The sequence below is a fragment of the Anastrepha obliqua genome, chromosome 4 (assembly GCF_027943255.1).
Source record: "Anastrepha obliqua isolate idAnaObli1 chromosome 4, idAnaObli1_1.0, whole genome shotgun sequence".
Taxonomy (NCBI): Eukaryota; Metazoa; Arthropoda; class Insecta; order Diptera; family Tephritidae; genus Anastrepha; species Anastrepha obliqua.
This window is the reverse complement of record NC_072895.1, coordinates 88,291,088-88,304,247: the sequence shown is the minus strand read 5'-3', so window position 1 is coordinate 88,304,247 and position 13,160 is coordinate 88,291,088.

The following is a 13,160-nucleotide window of genomic DNA, read 5'->3' as shown; positions in this document are numbered from 1 at the left end:
TGAACTTGAAAGAGAAATGGGAAGCAGTAAAACAGTTTGTACCAAGGATATTAATAAAACTGCGAAACTTAAGCTGAAGCAAAGCGAATGGGATCGATATACATAGAATACCCAAAAGATGCCTAGATGCGTCGCCCAAAGAAGCCATTTGTAAACAGATCTCCTGTGGGGATGACTGTATTCACGAACAGACGACAAGCACGAACGCGTGAGATAAAGCCTCAAGACGAACCCAAAGAGACGACAGGTCGATATCGAGTAACGATATTGCAATTTTACGATGCCCCATTGGTGATAAACGAATTGATGCTATTGATAGCGCATAACCCCAATACGCAATTAAGAGAGGAACCTGGACACAGATACCTGGTGTGTCTAAAAGGCATAAACACGGCTCCACCTTGATGAAATTACTTTTAGCAGTCCCAGGATGGATCGGGTATGTTCAATTATTACACATTTTTACTGATTACTTTTCCGCAACTGTGAGTGTTACGCATCATCTGAACATCATCATCAAAGGAAGCTTTTCGAAAAAAAACGAAATAAAAAGAAAAAAAAACTTCAATCGAAAACTAAATGAATGGCCCGTATCATACAATGACACCTGCTGTCAGATTTGCCTTAGGCCAGAAAGTGTGATGTTTGTGCTAAAAGTTAAAGTAAATATGAACTGTACAGAATGTGGCACATAGGAGGTGGTACGTAATATGCATGTATGTATGTATTTAGTTATAGACATACGCCTTTGTTATGGCCTCCTCTGTGCACGTATGCATAAATAAATAATATCATCTGTATCATTCGCACACACACACGCATGCACATAATTTCCTATAACTGCTGAGTATTTTGTCTACATTGACTTACGGCCCATGTCTGCCTCTCATCCGCCTCCTGTCTAGTTGCGTGTACTCATGCGCACACACACACATATACGCATATTTTAGGATGCTCCTCTGCACTCATACCACTGGGCCCACTAAATTCTATTTCTGTTTTTCGTCTGCTTTACTGACATTTCCGACTAAAAACCCCATCGACTGTTTTGCCGCTGCGACCGGGGAACAGAACAGCTGGAAGGCAAACACTGACGCCGCCACCGACGCTGTAGTGTGTGTGTGTTGCATTTATTGTACACCCGAGTAGCTCACCCAACTGAGCTGAGAAATCGAAGCGAAGTCGGTAGGCGAGACACACCCAGCCAGTTGGAAAGCTTCACGCAAACGAGGAATTAATATAGGAAAGGTGGCGTGCAGGGAAACAAGGACTTTCAATAAATTGCGATACATAGCGCGATTGTGAGTTGGGCACAAGAAACGATGACTTCCGAGACGTGTTTTCGGCATGGATGGGTGCAGTGGAGAGTATATTTTCGGCACACGAACTGTGTAGACGCGAGGCAGCTACAGACACAGGCGCACATGCCTTTTACATATGTATGCATGTGTGTGTGTTCTGTACATATATATACGAATTCCATACATACATAGAAGTTGTCTGTAAACATTCACATTCATTCATACATACATATTTCGCTAAGTAGTTATATGACCCAGACATGGAGTTTCCCACGCATCAACTGCTCTCGGGGGCGCCATCATCCACCATTTCCCCGTTTCCCCATTGCGGGTTCGCCTGACTTTTGTATTCCACATGGCGCTTGTTTTTCGGTTCGTACGCTTCGGTTGAGTAGGCGTCCACGGCATTGCGTTAGGCGAGTAGGTGGACGAAAAGGAAATTGGGCGAAAGTCGGCGTTTGCCGAAGGGAAAGTTGAACAATCGCGTGTTTGCCGTTATGCACGATTTTCAACACCCAAAAATATGGTAGTACCCAACACACATCCTCAAAAGATACTTGCGTATGTAAATGCTATGCTCGTTGTTTTTGTTTTTTGCCTGCATACCTCAGCTGCTGCGCTGGTCTTAGACTTAATAGGGTTCGCAATGGCGTAGCTGTCGGGATGGAAAGTAAGAATGTGGATCATGATGACGGTGCTGACGCTGATGTCTATAATGTCCTCAAGCCTCTCTGGGTATGAGGAGTTCACCATGGTAACGACCGCGCATTGTTGTAGCAGCTAGTTGCTGGCTGGATACGTAGGTAGGTGGGTAGGGTGACTGTCTGGTTGGTAGTTAAATGGCAACGTACGTTCGTAGAATGGCAAGAAAAACCAAAATAAAAATAAATAAAACGAAAGCTCGCAATTAAACGTGACGACAAAGACGTCTGGTGGCCTTCAACCTTTTTCGGTTTCCAGGACACAGATGGTTGGCTCTACAAAGGATGAAGGTGTATGTGTATGCGTGTGTGTGTGTGTGTGTGTTTATGTTTATACCATAGATTATTTTCCGTTTTCCAATGCCGAAGCTGTGCATTTGTGTTGCGTCGTTGACCGATTCTTGCGCCGCGTGACTCGGCAAGCTGGCGAAACGCCCACTTATTCAACTCCTCTCTACGGCAGGTTGGGTCATTGGGTCGTTTCGAACTTTGTGCGTCTTCTTTGATAAACTTTCAAGCTGATAGCTTACGTTTTTAGTAGCGCATTTGGTGTTTGGTGTGACACCATTGAATCCCTGCCATTACGTGTGTGTGTGTGTGTGCAGAGTTCGCTTGCCAGACTGCCTGCCATTAGTTTGCGCCATTAAAGCATTTCAGTTTTTGTTTATTGTAAATAAATTTAGAACATGCGCGCCTACTTGCCAGTTTATTGCTCGGCACATTCATGCGTTTTATGCGCGTCTGGCGTTATCGTTTTAATTTAGACTTTTTATTAGATTTCTTGTCAATATAGTGCGCCTGCATGCAATCGTCAGTGCGTTGACCGCCTACAAACGGTGGCCATTTAATTAAATACACTTCATATGGCCTGGCTATGCACGATTGTAGGTGGGATGCAGGTGTGATTGACTGCTCCTGGGTCATATTCATAGGGTTATGGGTGCCAGTGGGTGGTGAAAAAATGTGTTTGGCAATAACGCGTAAGCTCTTGTGGCATTTTGAAGTGTGTCATGGTTTTTGTCGCGTGCTAATTGAAGTGAGGTGGGAAAGCTTTGTAGCATTGACCTGCTTCGGAAAGAAAAGTTGATGCAATACAAGTTTTTGTTGCCTGAACAGTTTTTTCATTGATTATTGTATGGCTGTGAGTACGTGATTGCGGTTAATGAAAAAATAATTCTAAAAATCTGGCCAATATTATTAGGTGCGCAACTAAGTTCCCGCTGTTTGTCAATAGATGCCGCCAGCAGTTTGTGCTAGTCGATTCTAACATAACCCAAACGTCATAAACCAAGCTTAGACATATGGTAAATACACTGCTTCGAAACATTAGTGACTTTGTTTTGGTATCATAAAATTTTGGTTTTGTGAAAATGTCTGATTTCGTGCCGAATAATCGTCATTTGCGGGAATTGTTGATTTTCCTTTTTCATTCGAAAAAAAAAAAAACAAAAAGCGGCGGCTGAAGCGCATCGAGAGCTACAAAAAGTTTATGGAGATGCTGCTTTCAGTGAAACAACGTACCGAGATCGGTTCCGTCGCTTCAAAGACAGTGATTTTAATGTTGACGAACGTCCGCGTGAAGGGAGGCCAAAAACCTTCGAAGACGCTGAATTGGAGGCATTGCTCAATGAGTATCCGTGTCAAACGCAAGAAGAGCTTGCTTTAGTATTAGTTAGTATTAGGAGTTCTCCGCCAATCCATTTCCAAGCGATTGCATGCTTTGGGAATGATTCAGAAACAGGGAGCTTGGGTTCCTTATGAGTTAAAACCAAAGGATGTTGAACGTCGTTCTTTCGCCTGTGAACAACTGCTCCAGCGGCAAGAAAGGAAGGGTGTTCTTCATCGCACGCGTGATGAAAAATGGAAAAATGGATTCAATACAGCAATCCAAAGACAAGAAAGTCCTGGGCACTGCCCGGTCATGCTTCTACGTCGTCGCCTCGGACGAATATTCACGCTGCGAAGGTTATTCCATGTATTTGGTGGGACCGAGCTGGTGTTATTTATCATGAACTATTAAAACCAAGCAAAACCATCACTGGGGATCGGTATCGACTTCAATTGATGCGGCTAAGTCGAGCACTGCGAGAGAAGCGGCCGCAATACGCGGAGAGGCATGAAAAAGTGATTCTACAGCATGATAATGCTCGGCCTCACGTTGCCAAAACCGTTAAAACCTACCTGGAAGCACTGAAATGAGAAATCCTGCCCCACCGGCCATATTCTCCAGATATTCCGATCGATGGCATATGAAGACATCAAAAAATGGCTTGATCCGAGGATAGCCTCAAAAGATGAACAGTTTTACCGCGACGGTATACGATATCTACCAGAAAGATGGGGAAAAGTAGTAACCAGCGTTGGGCAATACTTTCAATGATTCACTTGTAACCATTTTTTTCAGAATAAAGTTGTATTTTCATCAAAAAAACAGCGAGAACTTAGTTGCGCACCTAATAATTTGTTGTTTTATTGGTAGACCCGCCTTGAGCATACAAAATAAAAATACGATAACTAAAAAAACTTTTAAATTTAATTACTTTGCTCAAAGCGTGTCACCATGGAACTACGTCTGAGTCTTCAAACTGTTGAAAATACCCAACGGCAAATTTGTGGGATTTACATCCTTTTTTTGTACAAATAAAAAAAAAATTTTGCTGGAAATCGAGAAATAATTTTACTTTTGAATGTTACTTACCACACGTACAGAGTAAAGTGAAAAATTTTCGGCTTATCACAGAGACAAATACGATAAGTTTCAACTCAAATAGTTTCTTTAAAACGAATTTTGAAATAAGTCGACGTCTTGCGGATAATGGATAAACTTAAGTATCTTGCGGTCATAAAATTCTTCGTTTTGGATAGATTTAGGGTTCTCCTAAGGAAATTCATCCAAATTGACAAAAGCTTCCGGCAACTCTGCTCCTTCAAAGTCAACTGCTGCAAATTAGGCCGCTGAATGCAAACGTCGTCAAACGTCTCTCGGAGACGATCCAAATGAAAGACGGCCGAAAACGTCAATCACACCGGCAGCCATCGCAAAGTTACACGAAATCGTGCTGGAAGATAGGCGAGTGAAAATGGGTGAGATAGCTGAGCTCATCGGGATATCGGTACAAAGGGTGCGAAACTTCTCGCACACACAATTATGGGTGCGTAAACGACTTTCGCCGCAATGTTTAGATCTATTCAATAGCGCTCAGACCGATTTCGTGCACCGATTTGTCACCATAGATGAGACAGAGGTCTGCAACTACACGCCAGAAAAAAGCAGTCGAAGCAGTGTTTGGAAGCCCATGGTTCCGCATCGCAAAGAAAGTACAGTCGATTGCAACTGCCGCAAAGGTTTACATAGTCGGTGTGTTTTGGAATACAAAAGCGATCCTGTTAATTGATTACCTTGAAGAAGTCACAATAATTGCAGATGAATATTACACTGCCCAAATTCGCACGAAGAGAACTGGATTGAAGGCAAAGAAAAAAAAACTTCTTCAGCAAAACAGCGCATCTGATTACAAAGGGGCTATTATTATTTGTATTAGTTGCTATTGCGCCATCTTTGGGCGCAAAATGCAGAAACAAATGCTCTCTAATGTTGTCTACTTCCCGCTTTTGTCGTTATTTGGGTCTATGAGAGATACAGTGCCGCTCGACTGAATAGGTTTGACTTCTTTTTTAGACTTAGAACATAATATCTTCATAACGAGCACTCGGATTTAAACCAAATAAATTTTGTTAAGTAAAACGATCAATTATTTATATAATACAAAAGTTTTTTGTTTTTTTGGTTTGGTTTTAGATTTTTTTATTATATTTTCAAAAACATAGCTGAAAATCTACCTTATTTTTGGCTCAAGTGAATAGGTTTGACCAACAAAACTATAAAAAAAAAATTATTCACAGCAATATTTCATGGCACTTGGTAACTTAAATAATAAAAGGCACTATTTCTGCATTATTTAATATTTGGTATGACCACCCTTATTCTTAATTATTTCAAACATTCGAGTTGATAAGGAATCGTAATATTTTTCAATTTCACTCAGTGAAATAGTTGACCAGGCTTTTTTTGATCGCTTCAACCAGGGTTGCCGAGTCTTGAAATTGTCTTTCCCCTTCATACATTCCCCTGGATAAAAGCCCCCAAATGTTCTCGATAGTATTTATGCCTGGGAAGTATGGCGGCCACTCGAGCAAGTTGACATTCTGGTCCTTAATCCACTGTTTTGTAACCCGGGCTGTATGGATGGGGGCGTTGTCTTGTTGGTACGTCCATTGAATAGGTCCAAAAATTTCGGAAAACTGGGCAAAAGCCTTTTGGAACACAGTCTTGTAGACATTTGCATTCATCTTTGATGAAACAAACTGCAGCACGCAAGTTCCATAAAACGATATGGCTCCCCAAACCATTACGCCTCCTGTACAGGAGTGATGACGACTCCAATAGCATTCCTCTTTTCGCATATCGTCAAAATAATAGTTGTAGCCATCCGGTCCGTCGAGATTGAACTTTGTTTCGTCGGAAAAGACCACAGCCTTCCACTCCTTGTTCCATGTCATGTGATCCCGCGCAAATCGAAGTCGAGCTTCCTTCCGTGCATCATTGAGATGAGGTTTTTTTTTTTTAATTTATAATCTCTTTAAGTGTTTAGCACTCCGAATAACTCGTTTTATCAAAGAAATTATATGTTTTCAATCACGCAGCCAATCAAAAAGTGAAGTGAAAGTTGTCAAACCTAATCAGACGAGCCAAAAATAGACCACACATTTAGCGAGTTGCACGATGAAAGCAAAATTCTGATTTACCGTTGCATAGAACCCGTTATATTTTTTTGTCATATTATGAGTAAACAAATGAATGTTCAAAACAAACAAGAAAGAAGGAAAAAATGCCATAGGAACAAAGAGAGAAGAAAAAATAGAAGAAATAATTTTCAAACCTATTCAGTTGAGCGGCACTGTATTCCTCGTTTTCCAAAATTCTTCATTAAGGCTACGTCGCAAAGAGCCTTTAGGACGTCCCTTGCGGCGCGAACCAGGAGGACTGGGTTAAAGGTTGGCCCATGGGTGTTGCTTCAGGCGGGTCATATTTTGAAGGCGATAAAATAAATTTGCCTGAAATTTAACTTTGTTTTGTTTTATTTAAACATTCCCGGTACTTTCTGGTCATAGGGTATGACCAATCCAATTTCATTTGCGCGCTCGTATTTCAATGTCAATTGGTGTTTGTCTGCTTCCATAGAGGAGTTGTTCGTTTGAAATCCAATTGTCGGGCCACCAGATACGGAGAATTGTTCTTGGACATCGGTTCGTAAATGCCTGCAGCTTCCGCATTGCAGATATAGGCAGCAACCAGGTTTCACAGCCATAGGGCGTGCAAAATCTGCTTTGTATGAGGCTTGCAAAATCTGGTTTGGCTTTTTTGGTTCTCGCATCGATATCGTTTTTTGCTCTACCGGCCAGAGTAATTTGGCTTCGTAGATATGTTGGTGTAGCTGTTTACATTATCAATGGGTTCCCCATGAATTGGGAACCTGTTTTGTGGGAAGGTCCTGATTTCGATAGACTTAGTTTACCCGACATAGACATAGTTCAACCTTTTTGGCTTGGGAGCTTAGGTCATTAAGTTTGCTCTGCGTGTGCCCGCCATTAACAGCCTCAGACTTTCTTTTGTTTACAAACTTCACAAAATTTGTTTCCGCGAAGCGCTTCGCCAGATTGTTTGGAATAATAAAATCATTTTTAAACAAAAAATGCAGTATTTCATTATATATATACATATATATAATTGGCGCGTACACCCTTTTTGGGTGTCTGGCCGAGCTCCTCCTCGTATTTGTGGTGTGCGCCTTGATGTTGTTCCACAAATGGAGGGACCTACAGGTTCAAGCCGACCCCGAACGGCAGATATTTTTATGAGGAGCTTTTTCATGGCAGAAATACACTCGGAGGTTTGCCATTGCCTGCCGAGGGGCGACCGCTATTAGAAAAAACGTTTTCTTAATTTTGGTGTTTCACCAGGATTTTAACCGACGTTCTCTCCGAATGGTAGAGTCGCGCATCAACCCATTCGGCTACGGCGGCCGCAGTATTTCATTGCCAGCCTGAAAATTTTTCACCTTACCCTTAGATGACGTGCCGGAAACTAACGATATTAAAAAGCTTATAAGAAAACCAAAAAAGCGATTTGCCTGTACATTTCTATGAATTTAATGCCTCCAGTTCTTAAAACCAATCTATTGAACATTTTTCAATTTCAGCATATCAAATAATTTGAAATTTGTTGTTTTTTTGTTTTTGTTTTTTCAGGTAAGTTCACATCATCCCCCTACTGATATTTGACTCCGTTGATAGCTGGACTCCAGCTGCTGTCATAAATTAGCTCGAATTGCCAGCGGCTGTAATTTCCTTGGAAGTCAAACTAACGGTAAATTTGTTGCGCCAAACCACAAATTTGCAAAAACAAAATAAGTAAGTGAATCTAAGTTTGCGTCAAATGCTCAAATTACAAATGAAAGATTGTCTGGGCTTGACTGAAAATCAATCGAGCGATAAGCGAATGAACAAAAAACAAAAAAAAATGTTAAATCATATTTTTCTTAAGAAAACTGGGCACAAGTTGCTAATGAAAATCGTACAAAAAAGCAAAAAACAACAACGGTATGATAAAAACAAACGAAGAAGTCCGCTAAGGCGTTAAGGCACAGGCACAAGAAAGATGCAATCAATCAAAAACTTAAATAAAAAGCATAAGAAAACATTTAAAGCTCGCATAAATTAGTCACTTCTCTCTCGAGGACGACAATTAGGCGCGTCTGCATGCCGACATGCCACACCGAATTGCCACGCAATGCTGCTGCAACATGCAACACAACGGCGCATGCATAAATTACCCTTGAAATGTTTACACAAAAATATGCAAACAAAAAAAGGAAGCGAAATGCGTAAAAGACTCTGTCTTAGATGGAGTTAATTGTGTGCGGCTCAATTCGCTCTGCCTGCGTGTATATACAATTTCAAGGTCCCTGAAATTAGTGTTTGTAGCTGCGTCTGACTATGGCCGAGCAACTTATTTACTGCTCCCCTGTTTTGAGCTTCGCTTTGCCCTTTTTTGTAGTTGCTGCTTGTCCATGCTTGCCATGTTGTGGCAATATGCGCTCGAAATTTGAGCTACACTTTGAACGCAAAACCAAAAATATGGAGTTATTCCATATGTAAATGTGTATGTAACGATGCTCGTATATATTTGTGAGAAGGAAGTGAAGTGACTTCTAAGGAAAAAATTAATACAAATGCAATGAAATTTTGAAGAAAAATTTTAAGCAGGCAACAAAAGCGGAGCAGGAAAAAGTGACTTAGAATGCTTCAATTGAAAATATAAATGTTTTTTAAATTAAATTTTACTTAATTTACCAGTTTAAAAATAAACTTTTAATGAATTTGAACATACTTGAGTTCGATGGAACAAAGCGGATATTTTTTTTGGTGGAAAAACTCTGAATAGCTTACCCAATTCTTTGAAAACGACTGCGGAGCTCAAAAGGACATTAGAATGAAATATAAAGGGTGATAAATTTAGAAGTAACCGATTGTAAATTGAAATAAAACAACGAGAATTTAAATTGATTGGGCAATACAGACTGTGTCTGAAGAAAGAACCGGTTTGTTTCTTGTAACTTTAAGGTATATTTCGTTCTGCTTTTTGCTGCGTAATACATAGTCCCACTCAAGGGCTACGACGCTAGTGCTAACTCAGGTTAGTGTCGTTCGAAACTTTCCTGTAAACGCAACCAAACAAAAATGAGCGAGAAGTACGCGAAGAGTTTTGAGGTGATATTTTTATGCAGGCATTCGAAAGGGCCGAACTTATCTTACGCCGCCGCTGCAAAAGTAATTAAAAAATCAAAAAAGTTTGTTGTGATGTGGAATCAGCGGCTTGAAGTGAGTGACGACAAAAAAGCAGGATAAAGTGATCGTCCAATTTTTTAAGCGGGACCCTTCTTTGTGACTACGCCAAGCACGATCAGTTCTTGCTAAAAAGGGAATAGATGTGAGTATCAACACCATCGAACGTCGACTGAAGGAGGCGACCATATCCTACTGTCCTACATCATCAAAACCACAGCTCTCAGAAAAACACATTGAGAAACAACAAAACAAGAAAATGGTGTCACAGTATTGGACTGGCCCTCTCAGTCACCAGACGTCAACCCTATGGAAAATGTGTGGGAAACTTTGAAAACTCATCTTGCCGGAAAGCCGGCCCTCGATTTAAAGCAACTCGTGCGTCAAGTTCGCAAAATCTTTCATGTAAAAAAATTTTTAAATATATATTACATATATATTTTATACTTCATAAATAATTGCGATTCCTTTTTTCTGACACAGACTGTATTTATTGTTTTTGTGAAGAACAAAGTATTCATGACATTTATTTTTTAAAGCTAATCCCTTTCAAATGTTGGCCGCAGCTGCGCCGTAATTCGTCCATCTGTCGTAAACACCAATTTTGAATGACTCGCTGGAAGACTTCGGTCGGTATCGCGTGAATAACTTTAGTAACCTGTTGACTGCCAATGCCTCAATCGAAACTGACTTAACCACAAAGCATTTAGACTTTATATAGCCCACAAATAAAAGTCCAAAGGTGTGATATCATACGATCCTGGTGGCTAATCCACTGGTCCGAGACGAGAGTTAAATTGCTCACCGAAACGAGGACGCAGTAAATCCATTGTTTCACGGCTTACATGGTAAGTAGCGCCGTCTTGTTGGAACCAAATGGTATGAAGATCACGGACTTCAATTACCGACATCCGGCATTAAAAAGTCGTTTGGCGCGATGGCTTTCGCCATTCACTGTTACATTGGCGCGAGCCTCGTCGTTGAAAAAATAAAGACCGATGATTCCTCCTGCCCATAGGCTGCACCTAACGGCTGTTTTCAATAGATGTAATGGCTCTTCTTGAATGGCTTCGGGTTGCTGTTCAGCCTAAATATGGCAAGCTTGCTTATTGACGTATCAAATAAGCCAAAACTAAGCCGAATTGCTGAAAAAAATTCGGGTCCCAAATGCGGATCTTCGTCGAATTTTTCAAGAGCCCAACGACGATTTGGAAGATCGGCGGGCTTAAAATTTTGGACTAGTTGTATTTTATATGCCTTCAAACCAAGATATTTGCGCAAAATCGCTCAATTAGTGCCATAAGATAAGCCAAGTTTGTTGTGAGATCGGCGACGAATCGATTCTTCCGGGTCTTCGGCAAAACTCTCATTTGCAGCCGCAATATTCTCTCCACTTTGAGGACAGTTATTGGTCTGAGCGCGCGATGAACTCTTTTCACAGAGCGTCGATTTTCGTAAACGTTGTTGAGGCTTTAAGTCTTTCCATGATGAAATGTCAATGAATACTGAAGAAAATTATGTATTTAGTTTGACAGAAGTGTCGCGTGATTTGTCACAAAAATCCTGTTGGAAAAGTACCTCCAATCTGATCACCATTAATATAACTGCGGCAAAGTCATAGATATACCTGCAAAGAGTCCCGATTTAAATGCCATCGAAAATCTGTGGGTCCATTTAAAGAAAAAGGTCGCTGAAAGACAACCAAAAAATCGAACAGCGCTTAAAACTGTAATACTGGAAGAAGATGCCATTCCGCCAAAAATCGCCTAGTCTGGTGTCAAAGAAGTTGTTGAGCCAGTTTTTAAGGACCTCTTTGTTATTGAAGGTAACGCCTTTAATATGGTTTAACAGGGAGCGGAAAAGATGTTAATCGGTCAGTGAAAGGTGAATACGGCGGATGCTGAAGGACCTCCCATTCGAGCTCTTGAGACTTGTGCAACATGGGGCCTGGCGTTATCGTGAAGGAGTATGGTTTGACCATGTCGAATAGCCTCATTCACGCGGTGTAGCGGTGTAGCGGTGTAGCTGGACAATGTAAAGCTCCTTCTTGACCGTGACATTCTTTTTGAGCCTTTCCCAGTGCACCATTCCGTCCCACTTCCACCAAATACATATCATGATCTCCTTTGGATGAAGATCCGGTTTGATTCTCGTTGAGCTCGTGAGTCGCGAAGGCTTCCAATTTTTCGGTAAATCCCATTCAACGAAAGTGATTGAGAATCGTTTTGTGATCGCAGTTCACATTTTCCGCCAATTCACGACTGGTTTGGCGACCGTTCTTCACCTTCAAAAGTGATTTGAGACGTTCTTCATCGAATTCAGAAGGCGTCAAAGTCGCCACTTTTGAACTTTGGAAACCATTTCCGTGTAGTAGTAGACTCGCCTACGGCACCCTTTCCCTAAACGTTGCAAATGTCTCGGCCAGCTTCGGCAGCTTTTTGACCTCGATGAAAAGCAAAGAAGAGCAGGTGTCGAAAATGTTGCTTTTTGCCGCCTGGGTATTTCATTTCTAAGTCTCAAAACTATTATATTAAAAAATTAAATAATACAAAAATACAATTAGCATAGTTTTGTCGAGCAGAAAGAGCTCTATCGAATGAATACATACCCTTTGTCAAACAGCAAACAAATCGTCGTAAAATAAAAGAAAATATAAAAACGCTATGAACTGATTCCCCAACCCAATAGTTATTTGACATTTGACACCTAGAAAATGTTGAGATTAGAGCTGGTTTCAGAGGCCTTGAAATATTATCCAGCATGACACAGGATTACGGATAGCCAATTAACGTCTCCCAAGAGGTATTCTTCTAACAGATTCAGCTGTTTTTTTTTTTAAGATTTTTCTAGGCAAATTTTTAGGTACCGTTTAAGTGCTGACGCCATTGTATTTAGAAGGTCCCAATTAAATAGCATCAAACATCAAAACCTTTGCCTAAATTTTGAACATCCCACAGTGAAATTAACGTATTTTTACAATTTAAAAATATTCATTGTTAAGTATCACTGATCTTCATATAATCCCATATGCACATTTGCTTTTATCTCTCTTCCTTTTTGTACTAAGGCATTCTAAAAACTCTGACTTAGAACCGGTTTGCGGCTGTTTTAGGTAGTTCGCGGCTCTTAAGTTTGCTTTTGAATGGATGCACGCATTGCTACTCCACCTCAGCAACAAACATCTAACAGCTATTGAATCTCGTTTTGCTGCTCGCCAAGCTTTTGTTACCGCACTGCGCTGCATTTCCTGATT